The 19,679-nt window shown below is 50.5% G+C and overlaps 1 protein-coding gene across 3 annotated transcripts in view; it reads right to left on the minus strand.

Moving 5' to 3' along the window:
- Positions 1–19,679, minus strand: part of LOC116953915 (estrogen-related receptor gamma) — a 127,983-nt gene that overhangs the window by 99,890 nt on the left and 8,414 nt on the right. Inside the window, exon 1 of one of the 3 annotated variants that reach the window (XM_076051988.1) lies at positions 18,016–18,968. The exons of the other annotated variants lie outside the window; for them this stretch is intronic. The gene's annotated coding sequence lies outside the window, so the exon portion shown is untranslated. Of the gene's footprint in view, positions 1–18,015; positions 18,969–19,679 lie in introns of those variants that run through there. 3 annotated transcript variants of the gene reach the window in all.

A 19,679-nucleotide genomic window follows, 5' to 3' on the forward strand; every position in this document is an offset into this window, starting at 1 on the left:
ATGTTACGCCCCGTGCCCCTCCGTCGACGTGCGTTGACCAGCGTGGTGAAGTATGGTCAAATAACCGACACGCCCCTCTGTGGCATCGGAAGGCTCTCAGGCAGCAGCGGCATGACAAAATGGCTGTGCATGCAGACAAGATAACGGTGTTTTGACTAAAAAGTCAACCCCGACCAAAAGGAATTTGTCGACAGGTTCACTGGGAGCGGGAACCCCAAAACATCGTCCAACAAAGTACTCCTCGGCCCGTGCACCATTTAGACTTTTGCGATGACCGTTTCACCGGTAAGATCCAACAAAGGGGGGCGTGTGCTCAGGCTTGCAGAAGCCGAAAGGGCAATGCGCACGTTTATGGCGCTATCAGTAAGGGCTGGGATGTGACCAAGTGTACTTTGGACATGGGGCAAATGTGGCACCAACATGATGCACCCCCCTCCCCAACCCCCCACTAAATCACCTCCCCAACCCCCCACTAAATCACCCACCCTCCCCAACCCCCCACTAAATCCCCCTCCCATCCTCTCCAACCCAGGCACCAGGCTAATCAGTGTCGCAGGCTGTCCTGTAACACACCCACGCGTCTGTGTGTGTGTGTCCAAGGTCCGAGGAGACACAGCCAATGTCCCCAGCCCCATCTGTAGCACTACCGATGAGACAATTCCCCAACGCTCATGATCATTAACCCTGGAAACCGTAGTCAGAGCGATTTCCCCTGCTCGGACGAGCATTGAGGCGGTGCTCCATCTGCCGTTCGTTCACTGCCCCTCTTTGTCTTCTTCCTCCTTCCTCTGCACGGCTGGTGTAGGTGCAGAGCAACAACTTCAGTTTCACATTCGGGTGGTCAAGCCGGACAACGCCGTCAGGGGCAGCCGAGCCGTATCGCTCCGATATTCACAGCCCTGAGCCCAGAAGTAAAAAAAAAATCCGCATTGCTATGGTGGGAGGGGGGGGGGTGGGGGGGAGTCTATTCAAATGATAACCACCATTGACTTGCTCACAAAGTGGTACTCGTTTTACCAACCCTGCAGCGATGATTGGCCGAGTTACCCTCAAAGCAGGATTTGAGCTCACATCCTTCTGATTGTGAACTGCACGCACTGCCACCGAGGCTAACCATTTAAAAATATATTTTTACCAGGTAAGGTCCACGGGGGGAGGGGGGAGGGGGGTACAAATGTCCACGCGTGCCGAACGAACATGTGGCGTGTGTCCCGACCCCCCCCCCGTCGACAACAACTCCGGGCCACCTCCGCCTCGGGAGATTCCTCAATCGTCGACAGCGACCGACAACAGAAAAGTGTCGGCCTCGGGTTGGTATGTTGACGGGGGGGGGGGGGTGGAGGAGTTGGGGTGCCGATCGCCTGCAATGTCCACTGGACTTGTTCCACCAGCAAGTCGCCACGTTCTACAGCTCGCCCCCGGTGCAACAACGCAACAACGCCTCTCTCTGGAACTGCGGCACTTTTTCGAAGGCGCGTTCGAGGCAGCGGCCGTATCGTCGTCGGTGGCGGCAGAAGGAAGGAAACGAGAATTGGCGCGGGTTCGACCGCGTCAACCGTCCCACCCCCCCCATCCCCCCGCCCGTCGCCAGCTGAGAAACAAACATCCTTGGAGCGCTATTAATAGCAGGCCTCATCTCCTCCACTCCAAATATAACCCGCGACACTCCATTACCCATGCACGCGCGCGCGTTGTTCGTGCGGCGCGGTCCGACGCAGCGCCTCGGCGATGCCTCTCGCTCCGCCGCCCTGACAGGGGGCACATTAAGGCTGCCCTGCTCGCATCACGGATAATAAGTTACGGAAATTACTCACGGGAGAAGCGGGCGGGGGGGGGGGGGGCAACGATGGCGGGGGGGGGGGGGCGGCAGGTTGCTACGCCGCACGCGGACGACCACGCGCGTCAAGTTAAAACGGCGACCGTGGCAGAGCGACGGCTTAGCGGGAAAACGATGAACGGTGGGGGAGCCGTGTACCCCCCCTCCCCCAACACGGGCCGGCCAGCTCCGTAGTGCTTCGGCTAGGCCCAGGCTGGCTTTAGAATCCCCGCTCCGCTTGGGCATTGCGAGTCCACCACCCCTTTGGGTCTGCTGTGTGGAGGGAAATCAAAGGCCCAAGCTGCCACGGGGTCTACAAAGTTCCCCGGTTCTGAAACTCAACCCTCTTTTCCACCCCCAATACCCGACAAGCCGCGTGTTGTATTCTGTGGGCCATGGCCAATGTGTTGTACTCTGTGGGCCATGACCAGTGTGTTGTATTCTGTGGGCCATGACCAGTGTGTTGTATTCTGTGGGCCATGGCCAGTGTGTTGTACTCTGTGGGCCAGACCAGTGTGTTGTATTCTGTGGGCGATGACCAGTGTGTTGTATTCTGTGGGCCATGACCAGTGTGTTGTATTCTGTGGGCAATGGCCAGTGTGTTGTATTCTGTGGGCCATGGCCAGTGTGTTGTATTCTGTGGGCCATGGCCAGTGTGTTGTATTCTGTGGGCCATGACCAGTGTGTTGTATTCTGTGGGCCATGGCCAGTGTGTTGTATTCTGTGGGCCATGGCCAGTGTGTTGTATTCTGTGGGCCATGGCCAGTGTGCTGTATTCTGTGGTCCATGGCCAATGTGTTGTATTCTGTGGGCCATGGCCAGTGTGTTGTACTCTGTGGGCCATGGCCAGTGTGTTGTATTCTGTGGGCCATGACCAGTGTGTTGTAGTCTGTGGGCCATGACCAGTGTGTTGTATTCTGTGGGCCATGGGCAGTGTGTTGTATTCTGTGGGCCATGACCAATGTGTTGTATTCTGTGGGCCATGACCAGTGTGTTGTATTCTGTGGGCCATGGCCAGTGTGTTGTACTCTGTGGGCCATGACCAATGTGTTGTATTCTGTGGGCCATGACCAGTGTGTTGTATTCTGTGGGCCATGGCCAGTGTGTTGTATTCTGTGGGCCATGACCAGTGTGTTGTATTCTGTGGGCCATGGGCAGTGTGTTGTACTCTGTGGGCCATGGGCAGTGTGTTGTACTCTGTGGGCCATGGCCAATGTGTTGTATTCTGTGGGCCATGGCCAGTGTGTTGTACTCTGTGGGCCATGACCAGTGTGTTGTACTCTGTGGGCCATGGCCAATGTGCCGCTATGGAGAAGCGACCGAATCGCAGCGGGCGGCGGGCCCAGAGAGAGTGGGTCCACAACCACAGCTCCGTGCAAACCGCAAACGGACGGCAGGCCGATTTGACGGAATAAGCAGGGCCACTGCTCGGAAAACGTCTCCCGTAATTAATGTTTCTCCCCCCCCCCTTCAGGGTGGTGTCATCGATGCACGCGTCGAGTTTTTGTCGTCGTCGTTATTGCGCTAGCGACACACCGCTGTCGACGCATCATCACTTTTTTTTTCCCGAAAATGTGAGGTGTTTTTTTTGTACACCATACTTTTTTTTTTTACCAGGCTGGCTAGTGTGGGTTGTTAAATGTTTTAATAACCCACTTCATTGATATTTCCATTTGCAATACTAATTTTAAGGAGGAGGGCAGGACGAACTGAGCACTGCTTCGACTTGCAACAAACTCGCATTGGTTAACCACGGCCATGGAATTTAACTTGGATAACCGGGTTCAGAGCACGGCGTGCGCCAACCACTGTGCGGCCAGTCTGACCAAGAGGCACACTCCATTACTACCACAATAATAACCGTCGCAACAACGATATTAACAATCATCATCACCATCATTGTCGTGCCCAGGGGTATCACACGGGTGTGCCAAGTCAGTTAAATATGTATATTGCTTCGCAACGTTGCTATGTCACATTCTGCCACTTCCCATTCAGGCTCATGGCGTGCTCACCGAGGCGGCCTGTCTCGTTACAAGTAATGTCATAATGTACTTGGGCGGAGGACCATTTGCTGCCATCCTTCGCGCTCGCCCATCTCAGAAACTAATAAATAAGTCTGACTGCGCGCGAAATGAACCCGGGCAACTGCGTGCGGCAGATGCGAGATTTGGCCTTCGCCGAAGACCAACTCGACCTCGAAAGTCGGAACACCTTGCACCGTCCGCCACCTGCGAGAAAACTTAGAAAAATTGAGCAACGATATTCAGAGGTTTTTTTTGGGTTAGATCGCGGAAATGTGTGTCGTTAAACCCGCCACTACCCGGCAATTCTGGCACAAAAAAGAAAATCGCTCCATGCATGATGCTGGATGTACTCAGATTCGTAAGGTTTGTCATGTAAACAGAACATGCCAATTCGGGTCTAATTACAATTATATATGTACGCGATCGAACCCAAAAAAAATCTGTAACATGAAAATTGGTCGCGAAAGCCTGTGTTGTTAAACCGATAATAATGATGATACGAAGAGGGAGATTTTTCAGCCCCTTTTGTCAATCGCACGGTTGGTTACGTACGGTGCGGATGAAGTTCAACATACGCAAGTACACACAATCCACTGCTGGATGAAGGGTGTGCATCGGTCATGGCAAGGCGAGTCACTGTACTTTGTCACGCTGGTCCGTGCGGGTTGGTGAAGGGAGGCGCAGGATTGAGTAAAAGATCACTTCGCCAATCTAAACTAAACCATTTTGTATTTTACCAGGTCAGGCCCACAAGCAGCTCTTTTTCAGAAGCGACTTGGCCACAAATGATGGCTTAAAAATTATAACTCAACGAAGTGGCTTATATCCGGGTGCACGGTGCAACTGTGCCAACCAAAATGGCGTTATCCGTGGAGTCGCATAATCGAACCGACAATCGGTAGAGCGAGCGAGCGAGCGATAACCTAAATAATCAGACAGCGCAGCGAGCCTCCAACCTGCATTCTCGCCCACCCACTGGAGAACCAGACCCGGACCAGCCCCAGCATTACGTTCGGCACGGGCAGCGGCGCAAGCCTTTTAAAGTGGCCGTGCGCGCGACGCACGTGTGGCCGAGCGTTCGGTGTCGAGGACACGGTGAAATGTCAACGAGGGAGTCTAGTGCGAGACAGAGGACAATTAATAACATGCAAGGGGACCCAAAGTGGCTTTGCATGCAGGGCCGGTACTGGAGGCGAGGAGGGGTTGGTGGATAACACAAATGCTACCGAAACTCCCTTCCCGTGCGCATTGAGGAGGTGCCCATACGCTGCCTCGCCAGGAGATTGAAAAAAAAACAGAAAATGTGGACTCCTTCTGTTGTCTGTATGGGATGAAGCGTTTCTCCCTTGCACACGTGTGTTTTTATATTCTTGGTTCTTTCGGTAAAGTCACGTAGAAGGGAAACAATAAAATATTAAAAATATAAAACAATGAGAATTGTGAGAATTTTTTTGTTTATTATTTTTATTATTTTATTGTTTCCCTTCTACGTGACTTTACCGAAAGAACCAAGAATACGAATCCCCGCAGTCACGAAAGCTTTAAATCACGTGCGTTTTCTTCGGAAATTTCCGGGTTCCTCCCACATGTAAACACTCATTAATTGCTTGATACCATCTTTATACGTTGAGGACCGCAGAGCTTTGGGAATTGAAAAACTCGATTGAAAACTCATTTCTTTAGAACTTATTTCTGTGTTTAGTTTGTCATCCTTCCCACGCAGCTCCGATTAGCACGGTTTGCTACATAGAGTGCGAAAGAAGTTCAACATACATACAAAAGGGGCTCTTACCCAGCGGTGGTATTACGTGTTTTATGCCAGGAGTAGACTGGGAAGGGGACGAGCAGAGGTTGTTCAAAATGAGACTTGCTCTCGCCGTGATGATGTGGGGGACTTTACACAGCGGGTTGTAAACAAACGAGCAATTCCACATGGTTGCTCGAGTGGTAAACCACGTTGGCGTCCTAAGGGAAGCCGCGGATATAGTTTTGTTTATGTCCGTGGGTCCGTTCGTACATCAACGGTTGGCTCCGGACGGTGCGAAACAGGTTCAAACATGCATCGATGGGCATGATAACTGGAAACCCTATAGGCCAGACCTGCGGTGAAGACCATGATGAGTTCATATGGCCAACTGACTTCGGACTTATAACGACAATAATTACAAGCATTGCTAGCTGAATTACAATTACATCGTAACTGTAATTACATCGTAATTGCAATTCACTCCGGGGCATGCCATAAACATAATCGCGATGAAATGTAATACAAAGACTGCCAATACCAATTCTCAGGCTTGTTTAGGTTTGGACAAGAATGGCTTCAATAATTAAATACCTTCACGTTGTTTTGATTTATTTTACGTAGCATTACTACGCTGCTACGTAGCAGCACGTTCAATTAAAGTCCGTTCGAATGCATGTGGTTGGGACATGTATATTCAATGATATATTAAATGTAAAATTCTAGACGCACGGATTGTATGTATGGATGTTGAACATCTTTGGCACCGTACTCAGCTAACCGCGCTAATCGGAGGTGCGGACGAAGGACAATCTGATATGCATGCTGTTATGGAGTGACTCATGCTGCCAGCTATGGCTGCAAAGTTTGGTCGTACATGTTATGTATATCGTTTATTGTTAAATTTGAATAACATATCCGAAGATCACTGTTACATTGTTTTTATAGCTTTATTTTGGTGATTTCGAAAACGTTTGGTTTAGCCATGTTTGTCTTATGGTTTTTAGTGTTTGACTTGCATCCCACTGATATTTTTGCACACAGCGTTGAAATGCGGTGTTTTTTTCTGGAAGACTTTGCTGTTTTTTCCTGGATTTTTCTGTTGCGCGTAGTCATTTAAAGATGTTTTCTTGTTCATGTTTTGTTTGTTGCGGTTGCACCCGATTCAAGAGCCGAATGGCTCACAGGGTTATACCTAATAAATTAACTGAAACTGAACTGAACCGGAGGTGCATTACAAAACGGAGCATCCCTTAACAGACTGGCATTGCCAGCTTGCTTGACTTTGAAAATGGCCCCGACATCGCTTCCGTCTGTACACTGGGAGGCTCTTACCTGCAGGTTGGGTCTAATTGACATGTGATTTTTTTCCCCTCTCTCTACAGTTGTAATTCAGCATTAGAACAACTCCCTGCCACTTAACAAGCTCCCAAACCATTTACATATTTCTGTGATGGCCCGACAAGAGAAACTAAAACTAAATTAGTTTCATCTCACCAGGTAAGGCCCCACCTTACCTGGCCACGAATGAACAGCTCAACGAACTTGCTTATCACATGGAAATGTATAGCGGGCAAACGCTCTAAACGCATGCCGATTCTAAATGTGGAGGGAAAAACCGGAGGACCTGGAGAAAAATCCACGCGACCACGGGGAGAATATGCAATTCCAAATATACAGGCGTCAGGGTCGGGAGTTGAACTCGCAAACTTCTGTATGGCAGAGGAGGCAATTAACATCTCGCCACCGCGGCATCTGTGATGGCCCTGCAAGAGAAAGGCGCATCACATCCTTCCAAAAGTCTATGCCAAGACTACTTCTCCGATTGGATCAATGGGGCAGGGAGCTTCAAAAATGACGGCTCAAGAGGGACCGAAATGTCTCCCAGGATGAAGTCACAGGAATCGTTAGACCCAGAGATTAATGTCCATCAGATCTGTCATGGTCGGTGGCACGGGAAATAATTACTGCACCTGGCACACCACATCCAGGCTGCCTCTCATTATTGCTTCTGTTTAGTGGCGACCCATAAAAAAAAATCCGTGAGAAATTAAGCCGTGTGAAACTGGGTCTCTATGCGAGTCTATGGGTGTTTACACACTGCGCCAGATACTCATTTTAGGCCGAGTCGACCTAGGGGAGGCCAAGGACCAGTTCAGATAATCGCCACTGATGTTGGCCACGAGCGGGAATCGAACCCGGGTCGGCAGGTCCGTAAGCGCAGCGGCGCTAACCGCTACACTACCGCTCCCCATTGCATACACACACACGGCTGACCACTCACGTCCCGATTCGCATCTCAGGTTTGAAGGGGGTCCCCCCCCCTCCCCGCCAACCAATTTTGCCCTTTCCTTCCCAAACGCCGAAAACGTCCCGCTTCGCTGCCAAAAGGCGCCAGCTTGCGCGGCATAAATAATTCATCGGTGCATTTCCGCGGGCATGTATATTTGTTAACATAAAATCCATCACGCGACATAAACCTTGCAAACCCGTGCCCGCGCCAGGGTTGCGCCCCTCCGCGCACGAACCAAAGGGCCAAAAAACGCCGAGCGACCGGGGGGACAAGCGGCGCCGTGCGTGCCACGGTGGCGAGATGTTAACTACCTCACCTCGTATGCAGGAGGTCGTGGGTTCGTTCACGACCCTGACGCCTGCTGTATATTTGGAGTTTGCGTGTTCTCCCCGTGGCCGCGTGGGTCCTCTGGTTTTTCCCTCCATATTTGGAACAAGGCGCTGAGTATTTTGGCTGCGATAAATTTCCACGTGATCAGCCACTTCTCGTTGGGCAGCTATCATTTGTGGCCAGGTCGCTTCTGAAAAAAACAAAAACCTCTATAGCTCAGCGGGCCTTACCTGGTAAAACAGAAATAGTTTAGCTTAACAAGCAGCACTGTCGAAGTTGTAAAAGGTGAGAGTGAAAAGGGTTATTGAATTGGGCGAGGTTATTTATAACGTATAGCGCGAGGGAAGAAGCAGAAAGATAAAGCGAGGTGACCGGGAGCATGGTGGGCGAGCGAGTTTGTGTGCGAGTTGGCGAGTGAGAGGGCGAGTACGGTGTTGTTGACAAGCGGTATGGTGATTTGAAGCTTTCGTGACTGCAAGAATCCACACTCTTTGGTTCTTTCGGTAAAGTCACGCAAGTATAAAATAAAATATACCTACGCGACTTTACCGAGAGAACCAAAGAGTATGCGGTATGGCGGTTGAACAAAGTGTGGACGCTTTTGCTTTTACTCAATTCACGCCACTGGTACGCCCATTACTTCCTCTCATCTCTTTTATCCACATCATCGTCACCATCACATCCATACACACTGCCGTTAATTCCCTGAAGGCAAGGTAAATACAATCGGGTGTCCGGTAGAACAGATCCCACAAACGTGAGCGGGGGGGTGGGGGGGGAAATCCATGGCTGGCGTTCACGGGAGCAGTAACCACGGTAGTCACAGCAACAAAAGAGTGATAAGGAGGGCAACCGATGGCCAGTGAGTGACTAGAGGGAATCGGTGAGTGGCTGGAGTGAATTAGCGAGTGGCTGGAGTGAATCAGCGAGTGGCTGGAGTGAATCGGCGAGTGGCTGGAGTGAATCAGCGAGTGGCTGGAGTGAATCGGCGAGTGGCTGGAGTGAACCGGCGAGTGGCTGGAGTGAATCAGCGAGTGGCTGGAGTGAATCGGCGAGTGGCTGGAGTGAATCGGCGAGTGGCTGGAGTGAATCAGCGAGTGGCTGGAGTGAATCAGCGAGTGGCTGGAGTGAATCGGCGAGTGGCTGGAGTGAATCAGCGAGTGGCTGGAGTGAATCAGCGAGTGGCTGGAGTGAATCAGCGAGTGGCTGGAGTGAATCGGCGAGTGGCTGGAGTGAATCGGCGAGTGGCTGGAGTGAATCGGCGAGCGGCTGGAGTGAATCGGCGAGTGGCTGGAGTGAATCGGCGAGTGGCTGGAGTGAATCAGCGAGTGGCTGGAGTGAATTGGAAAGTTCTGGAGTGAATTGGTAAAAGTGCTGGTAGTGAATCAATCCGCGAGTGACTGGAGCGAATCAGTTGAGTGCTCGCGGCTATCGTGCCTGGCTGGCCTCTTCCGTCGCAGTCTGAGGTGGGCGTGACGCGGGCGAGCAGGCCTTGCTCACCACCCGACGGACGCCCCCATACATCATCGGAGAGTTCCACGGCTCATCTCACACCCAGCCGTGGTGGCGGCGGCACACAAAATTGAAACTCCGAGGCTCGGAATGAGAATGTTCCCTTTATACATTCGGACGGAGAGAGGCAGGAATGATGCGGTCTCTGCACTGAATTATAATCCATTTATGATTCTGGCCGAAACTTTAGATTTCGGATATGAAGTTCTGTGCGTAACGTAATTACGTGGGCGGCGCGACGTTTATTGGATCAGGGCGGTGCGTGACTGACGGCAGAAATTTCGCCCGAATTATTAAAAATAGCTGCGAGTCTGACAACATTCTAAAATAGCGTTTGTTTGACTGAAAAAAATTAGCTGCACCCATTTATCCTCACACAAATGGAGCCTAATGAATGGAATTACCCCCGTGTATTCGGCAGACTCGGGTGAAAAATAAGAAATCCGTTTTCGACTTGACGTTTGTGCCTATGACAGATCGACTGTCGCCGGGGCGATAAATTGCCGTTTAATTTGAGGGTTTTGATTTTCGGAAATAAACTCGAGGGACGGGCCATGACGACACCACAAAAAAAACTCAAATAAATTGCAATTATTTTTGGACACGTAAATTATGCAAATTACATCCCCCACCCCTCAACCAACTTGCCCGCTGTGCATTTGACGTTTTTGTTTGTGTGCTCATCGTCTGAAACGATGGACGGACGAAAGCCCGCGCATGACACCTTGCTACCAGTTTGGCATTCCCCGTCATTTATCTTAAAATGCAATGCACAACCAGCCCCCCCCCCCCCCCCCCACCAAACAAAAGAACACAGTTAATTTACAAAGGGAAGAAAGCAATGTATATTTATTGTTTATACGTACTGGAATATACCTTTAAACTCTGTCACTCCAGGCAGGCTGCATGAAGCGGTGACGAATTTACGAGGCAGGCCCTTGCTTCTTTTATGGAACTGTGCAAGCGTGGCAGCTCCATACCGCGGAAACCAACTCATTTACAACGCATGCCTTGTTTAATTTGTTTTAGAACGCCGAGCAAGTTCATTGGGGAGGAGTTGTTGGCGTGGCGGTTTCATGCACAGCGCGACGACCTCCGGCGACCTAAGTTTGTTCCCTGGCCACATCTGTGAGGCGGGTGGCATCGGAGCCGATGATAGCTCCCTGGCGCGAGCGCCTGCCACCCGCTCCTCCTGACACCGCGACTTCAGGAGCCAACACTGATCAGCGCGGTGCGGTCAAAATTAACCCACCCCCAACGTCCCCACGACCTACGTAGCGTGGGCAAAGGAGGCCTTGGTCCAACAGCCGTCGTTTTCGGCGAACCGCCGGACAAAAAGGCGCGGCGCTTCAAGATGCGCTTCTGCGGCCGTCTGGAACGCTCGTCCTTCCGATATTAGGAAGCCACTAGAACTATGCACTCTTAAATCGTATGGATTGAAAACTATTTTCATTCGAACTGCTTTTTATGTTTAGTTTGTCGTCCTTCCACCCACACTTCCGAAAGGCACAGTTGGCTCCGTAAAGTTCGAAGTTCAACATACATAGTCGATTGACAAAGGCAGTACAGTGAGGGAAAAAAGTATTTGATCCCCTGCTGATTTTGTACGTTTGCCCACTGACAAAGAAATTATCAGTCTATAATTTTAATGGTAGGTTTATTTGAACAGTGAGAGACAGAATAACAACAAAAAAATCCAGAAAAACTCACGTCAAAAATGTTATGGATTGATTTGCATTTTAATGAGGGAAATAAGTATTTGACCCCCTCTCAATCAAAGATTTCTGGCTCCCAGGTGTCTTTTATACAGGTAACGAGCTGAGATTGAAGCACTCTCAAAGGCTGTACTCCTAATCTCAGCTTGTTACCTGTATAAAAGACACCTGTCCACAGAAGCAATCAATCAGATTCCAAACTCTCCACCATGGCCAAGACCAAAGAGCTCTCCAAGGATGTCAGGGACAAGATTGTAGACCTACACAAGGCTGGAATGGGCTACAAGACCATTGCCAAGCAGCTTGGTGAGAAGGTGGTAACAGTTGGTGCGATTATTCGCAAATGGAAGAAACACAAAAGAACTGTCAATCTCCCTCGGCCTGGGACTCCATGCAAGATCTCACCTCGTGGAGTTGCAATGATCATGAGAACGGTGAGGAATCAGCCCAGAACTACACGGGAGGATCTTGTCAATGATCTCAAGGCAGCTGGGACCATAGTCACCAAGAAAACAATTGGTAACACACTACACCGTGAAGTACTGAAATCCTGCAGCGCCCGCAAGGTCCCCCTGCTCAAGAAAACACATACATGCCCGTCTGAAGTTTGCCAATGAACATCTGAATGATTCAGAGGACAACTGGGTGAAAGTGTTGTGGTCAGATGAGACCAAAATGGAGCTCTTTGGCATCAACTCAACTCGCCGTGTTTGGAGAAGGAATGCTGCCTATGACCCCAAGAACACCATCCCCACCGTCAAACATGGAGGTGGAAACATTATGCTTTGGGGGTGTTTTTCTGCTAAGGGGACAGGACAACTTCACTGCCTCAAAGGGACGATGGACGGGGCCATGTACCGTCAAATCTTGGGCGAGAACCTCCTTCCCTCAGCCAGGGCATTGAAAATGGGTCGTGGATGGGTATTCCAGGATGACAATGACCCAAAACACACGGCCAAGGCAACAAAGGAGTGGCTCAAGAAGAAGCACATCAAGGTCCTGGAGTGGCCTAGCCAGTCTCCAGACCTTAATCCCATAGAATCTGTGGAGGGAGCTGAAGGTTCGAGTTGCCAAACGTCAGACTCGAAACCTTAATGACTTGGAGAAGATCTGCAAAGAGGAGTGAGACAAAATCCCTCCTGAGATGTGTGCAAACCTGGTGGCCAACTACAAGAAACGTCTGACCTCTGTGATTGCCAACACGGGTTTTGCCACCAAGTACCAAGTCATGTTTTGCAGAGGGGTCAAATACTTATTTCCCTCATTGAAATGCAAATCAATTTATAACATTTTCTACATGCGTTTTTCTGGCTTTTTTTGTTGTTATTCTGTCTCTCACTGTTCAAATAAACCTATCATTAAAATTATAGACTGATCATTTCTTTGTCAGTGGGCAAACGTACAAAATCAGCAGGGGATTCAAATACTTTTTTCCCCTCACTGTAAATCTTTCCCGAAGTTATTTTTTTTCGCTCACTTAAATCCACGCACACCTGCGCAAGACGGCCGAATTTGCAAATACCACGAGCGCACGCGCGTCAAGCGGCGCGGCCAAGATTTCCGCTCAAAAAAGGACGCTCCACGCCGTGCCAGACACGTCTTCAGATTCATATCGCCGCACCGTGCAATCGGAGACCCCCCGCGAGAAGCCACCGCCACCGTTTCCTTAACGACGACGGTAACGTCGGCGGCAGCGTCTCGTACTCACGCGCTCTTGCTGCCCGGCGAAACACGACACCTGGACATGGCAGGCGAAGCGGAGGCGGCGGACCGAGCGCTGCACGACTCGTCGCCGTGCAGCGTCGCCCCTGCGGCACGCGAGGCTGATGTCCGCAGACAGAACGCGCGTCTCGCCCCACCCCCCACCGCTCGATCGCCCCCGCGTGCTCGCCCGCCCGCCGTGGTGTCTGCTGCTGCCGCCGCCGCCGCCGCCGCCGAAGTGAATGGAGATAGGCATCTGCGGCAGTTCGCGTACGGCGGCGGCGCAGAGGTTCGCCGGACGAGAATCGACGGTTCACGGTGACGATGCACATCACGCGGGCGCTTTATAGGAGCCGTCCCGCAATGGGGGCAAGTTCGCGCCTGTCGCTCGGGCCTTTCCCCGAGCGGTGAAATTTGCGCATTCTTGTCTTACCGGAGCTCGGGAAAGCCTTCAGCGGGCATCGCTATTGTTACTACGGACGATGTGGCGATATTTACTCACGTTATCATACGAGTGAGCGCAAGCGAGTTATTTTTTTTTCTATAGCACCATGGATTATAAAACCATCTCCCAAGAGAAGCACAGAAAAATAACGACGGTGAACAAGCAAAACTCATTAAATATGCAAATGATACGATTTTAAAACGTTTACAAACTTACTAAAAAGTATGCTTATTTAGTGTTCAAGAGCGTAGAGCAGTGACTGCAGCGGTTTGCGCTCTATTCCCTGGTCACAGCAAATACCAGTGGCGGAGTGACATCTGAACAGTGCACAGGGTGGTGAAGTAAGGCCACCTGCAGCTCGTTAAGGACTGCTTCGTGGCGTTATTCACATCCATTGCGGCTTTTGAAAGAATTTTGTGTTAGCGAATTGGAAAAAAAATTATCTTGTTATTTTGGTTGCCGACCGATGACCATGACCGAAAGTCACGGGGAAGCATTCAATCCAGCAGTGGACGTGATTAACAATATTACGCATTACTTGGTGGCTAAAAGTAACATTTCATTACGCTGCATAAAACAGTGGGGAGATGATTTTCCCAAATTACCATCCTCAAGCAATGACGGTAAAATCAATTAAACTTTTTTCTTGTACGATAAACGTGAAACAGCAAGGTAGACGGACATTCCACAGGACCGTCAATGCTGGGTGTGGTCCAGCACGGTGTATTTAGAATGATGGACAGCACTTTGTTATAGCATTCGCATTCACTGTGCTGCACGCCCTATGAACCCTACCTACCTGTCAACGGCTGTCTGCAACAACAAAAAAACCCCAGCGAGGGTTATTTTGCATTTTATTTCCGCAGTTACCAAGACACGGAAGAAATAAAAAACGAACTCCGGCGCTGTCCTCCAGACAGTCTCGTCCCCTTCACCTGATGAAGGCCGCTTGTGTTGTGGCCGAAACGTCGTGAGAATATTATTGTGTTATTTTAATTTATCAATGTATTATTTTATTCTCATTCTACGTGGTGACTTTACCGAAAGAAGAAAAAAACCGAGCCCGCGAAAATAATGTCACACGTCGTCCTAAGGCAAGGGCTGCCCGGGAAGTTTTCCCGGTGACAACAGCAACAACCACAAAAAAAAAACCCATAGCGGCCCATCAAGCGATCTCTGTAAATTCCATCATCAAAACCGCCCCCCCCCCGCCCCACCCCCATTCGCAGTTGTGGTGCACGCCGACTACAATCGCGGGCAGAGATGAACCGGATCTAGAGAGCAGCGGTCTCGAGCCACCTCCGCAGTTTGCGCCAATTAGACCGCGCGCGCGCGTTTTGTAATCACGACTGTTCAATGAAAGGGCCCCCCCCCCCCCACCTGCCCCAGACACGCATTCCCCTCGGCCGCGAGAGGGTTAAAATTCATTTCGACACCGGGTGTGGGTGGTTATTTCGCGTGTCTATATCGAATTAACGCGCTGCCTCTCCGAAGCGTGGCAATCTTATGACACGTCCCGTAATTGTCACGTGACGGCGGGGCGGGAAGAAGCGGTGGTGGTGGGGGGGGCGAAGCCATAAATAGGATGTAGAGCGAAGGTTTTTTTTTTACTCGCTGAACATTGTGTCCAAAGCTGCGAACGCTGCTGGTGTTAATGGAGAAGACGAAGAGGCGCCGGATACATTACGCAACTCGGAACGTTTTCTGGGAGGTGTGCTATATTAAATAAACGCCTCAAGTGGTACACGTTTGTACATTAGACGTAGTTTTTTTTTTTTACACGCAGAAACATAAGAACGTGTCCAATTAAGCCGTAAAAATTTGCAATGTGTCGCGGGTCTTCGGAAAGAATAAGAATTGTTCGGCCCTTCGTCAATCCACCACTGGAGGAGCACCTCCCCTGGTCCACGTGTTGGTCAGTAATGGAACACAGAGTTCGCGTTTTTAATTACAAATCATATTTGTTGTGTTAAGCACGTGGTGACTACAGCGGTCACTGGTGGCTGCGCAGGGGTCAAGAGAAGCCCATTCATTACATCGGAATAAATGCATTCGAGTGCCCTCGATTCTATGCACGTACCCCGACCATAGGAACCGACATGAATCGATGAATCTATGAATCTATGCGGTGTTATACTACACCCCCCCCTCCCTCCTATATAACACACCTGGTTCTGTCACTAGAAGGGGTGGAAAAATCACTTTCTAAGCGTGACTACGACGAGCAATAATGAAGACAGACCAAATCAGGTGACTTGTGCAGATATCAAATCTTAGTCCGTGTGTGTGTGTGTTAAAAAAGATTAACAGAATTCACCGATTGGCCGACCTGACATTGTGGGAAGGAGGGGGAAGAATTTTGCGCCCATACGAGTGGACTAAATGTGTGACGGTCACCTTTCAGATGCGCTGCTGTGGCCGTCTGGAACGCCCTTCCTCCCGATATTAGGAGGCCACCGGAAGCTATGCACTTTTAAGTCTGGACTGGAAATGAATTTCTTTTAAACTGTTTTTTGTGCGTTAGTTTGTAGTCCTTCCCCCGCACCTCCGATTAGCACGGTTGGCTACGAAATAAGTTAAATGTACATACACACAGTGGACTAGACCGAGAGAGAATGACGAAGTTAAATCCAGACAACTAAAATTCCGGAGGGTTCTCATCGATTAAACCAGGGGTCAATCCAAAATACCCCCGGCAGGCCATTGCGACTGCAGGTACGACCAGCCGCACCTGCCGTGGGCTTCAACCAGATATCGCGTGACCAACAGCCCCTTGACAAACCAGTTATGGCGGAGGCACTGGTTGCAAGCGGTTCGGAGCAGTCATCACCGCCCAGTGTGGGTACTCCAGCGATGTGTCTCGGCTCTCCTTATTTGCACGTGGTGACCGCATTCTTGCACTGCGGAGGTTTAAATCACGTTCGCACGCGTTGGGTTAAACACGATCGTCCATCTACTGCTAGGTGAAGGCTGTCGCCAGTGCTGCCAATCCTACTGCTGCACGAGAACCGATCTTTATTGTTCCTCCACCACCGGCGGTTGTACGTACGCGTATTGAACTTCTTTCACACCGTGCATAGCCAGGTGCGGGTGAAGAATGACACAAAAAGCAGTTTAACAAAATACGAGTTTACAAAAACACATCCAAGAAGTGGGCCTCTTGGATGTGTTCCCTACTGTGGCTGCCACCGGCCCCATCCATTGACCATCATCCATCCCGTCGAGAAGTGTGGTGCCCAAGCCCACTTACGATGCTCGTCACCGTGATGTGTCCGATTTGCGTTTTTTTTTATCCGATCCACGTGCTCCTCTTTCGATCTCTCAGAGCAGTTCCAAGCATGCTCCTCTCCGTGCTGCTTTGTACACTTTTCAACTTTTGTTCCATAGTATTTAACTTAATATAAACACACATACACAATGTGCCCCATCATAGCAGATCTCAGAGCCAAGCGGGACTGAGCCGTCCTGGACAGTGCTTGGATGGATGGCCACCATGCACAATCCATTGTTGGGGCGAGGGCCTCCCCATATACTAGTGCGAGCCATCAGGGTTATTTGAACGACGCTTCTCCGTGCTGTCAGTGCGTTTGGTAAACGTGAGACGCATAGACGCCGAAGCGTAGCAGTACAGTACAACGGTAGCATATTTCTGCCCTTCCCTTGACTGCCCACCACGTAGCCGTGCAATCCCTACGGCAACCTGTTTCGCGATTGGCACGGTTGCCCGGGTACGGTGTGGAAGAAGTTCCACATGTATACATATGGCGGTCACTCCCCACTGAAGCGCAATTCAGGCTCAAGCACGCGGAGTTCCTGACGTCCAACGAGGTCGCGTGCTTCCCAGGGTGGTTTGGTGTCAGGCAAGCGGGCATAGGGCTGTTAAAACGTCGCACCACTTACACCTCAATGGTCCTTAACGACTGGAAGCAACGGAGTCGATTGTCAGTTGTGTGATGGAAAGCCTAATGGAAATTGTGTAAATAATTAAAAAGGTAAACACACTATAATCAAATACTCTTTAACTGGCAGAGCTCGCTGAAGGTAGACAGTGGCTTGTTAGCAACCTCATGGAGACATTACACATTAAGGAGGGGGTGGGGGTATGGAAAAAGTTTTACAACTCCGATGTATTTTCTGATTGCACCGTCGATTTCGCCACGACGTCCGACGTTCCGCCCCACGCGTCTGGCGGGAGCTTTACCCCGTTTCTTCAGTTGCCGAAAGGAGCTCCCGGCACGGCATTTGGGGCGAAACGTCGGGACGTCGGAGGCCGCCGACCTGACACCTGTGGCAACCCGAAGACGAGACCACCGGAGGGGGTGTCTACAGCACGACTGCAGGGGACAATAACGAAAATAAAAAAAACCCTACACAGTAATATGTTTCACAGCTGTCAGGAATGCGGGGGAAAAAAAGCGGTTGATAAGCTTACGTAGCAGATTGTAGAGTATTGGACGGATGAAGGTGGCGAGTTCGATGTAAACGGCTCCGTTCTTACCCCGGGTCTAGGAAAGCGGCAGCAGAGCGTGGCATCGACGTTTTGTAACCCTGGGGGTGGAGTTCTGGCAACCGCTGCAGTGTCTCCACATGCTTTACACATAAATACCGCACAACAGCAACGCGTTGCGTAATGTGAAAACAAACGTGATGTCGACAATTTATGTAAAACAATGGTCTGCAAGGACTGCAAAATACATGTGTACTGTACACTGCCTGTGGCCCGATCTCGTCATATCTAATAAGCCAAGCGGGGTAGAGCGTCAACAGTGCTTGGATGTCTTGACCACCGTGCACAACAGGTTGTTGTTATAGGCTGCAGGACTAAGCGGTCAGCAGCAGAAGGCCGATATTTCAAACCATGAGCAGTATATTTGTGTGTACACACACGTGGCAGGTACAGCATATTATACACTTTACTGAAAGTGGAAGAGAATTCGTGTCCCGTACGGCACGTGTGAATTTCACACCTGATGATGATTGCTTGTGTTGCAGTCGAAACGTCGTGAGAATTTTATTGTTTTATATTTTTTTATTATTTTATTGTTTCCCTTCTACGTGACTTTACCGAAAGAACCAAGAATATGTGCGCATCCGTTCAGTTAATCCACCGCTGCGTGAGAGCCTCCACGCGTGGGGCACGTCATGGGTGTACAACTTCGACACCGCTGGTCAAGTGTGGTGTTGGTGGAGCATAGATACGGGGGCATAGAAGTACGGTTCCACAAAGGATTTTGCTGCCCTGTCCTCTGCTACCCACCGTGTAGCCCCCGCGGTCTATAAAATCAAACCCCTTGTTGCATGGTCCTTTCTGCGTGAACGTTCCACCACCGACTTAGGCCCCACCAATTGTGGAGCTCTCCGCATCACCGAACTGAGCAGGGCGGGGGGGGGGGACCCCCGACTTTCACCCCACGGTGACGGCTTTAAGGGGGGGGGGGGTGGGGGGGTCGGACAGGCGGTGATGAAACACCAAGAGATGAACCATGAACTTCACAGTAACGGAGTGACAAACTGTGATCGGCATCTTAAGGACACTGCACAGGTGCGGGGGGGCGAGGGTCAGCAGGGTCGGCGGAAGAAAGGGGTTGTTGAGTATTTTCAAATAAGGGCATGTTTGGAGAATTGGAGACCACAAGGAAGGGAAACTAAACACTAAACTTATTTTACCAGGTAAGGACCCCCCCCCCCCGCCTCGAGCTGTATATCTAAATTTTCAAAAGCGACCTGGCCACAAACGATAGCTCAACGAAGTGGCGTATCACCTGGACATTTATAGCAGCCAAATACTCTAAACGCATGCCTATTCTAAATGTGGGAGGGAAAAAAACGGAGGACCACGAGAACATTTAAACTCCAAATATACAGCAGCAGGCGTCACGGTCGGGATCGAACCCACGACCCTCCTGTGTACCATGCCAGGTAGTTAACATCTCCTAGCCACCGTGATGATGATAGAGACGCAGACTCCAAATATACAGCAGGCGTCACGGTCGGGATCGAACCCACGACCCTCCTGTGTACCAGGCGAGGTAGTTAACATCTCCTAGCCACCGTGATGATGATAGAGACGCAGACTCCAAATATACAGCAGCAGGC

Source organism: Petromyzon marinus, chromosome 53 (genome assembly GCF_048934315.1).
Source record: "Petromyzon marinus isolate PM22_M1 ecotype Great Lakes invasive population chromosome 53, UKy_Petmar_22M1.pri1.0, whole genome shotgun sequence".
In the NCBI taxonomy this organism is placed as follows: domain Eukaryota; kingdom Metazoa; phylum Chordata; class Hyperoartia; order Petromyzontiformes; family Petromyzontidae; genus Petromyzon; species Petromyzon marinus.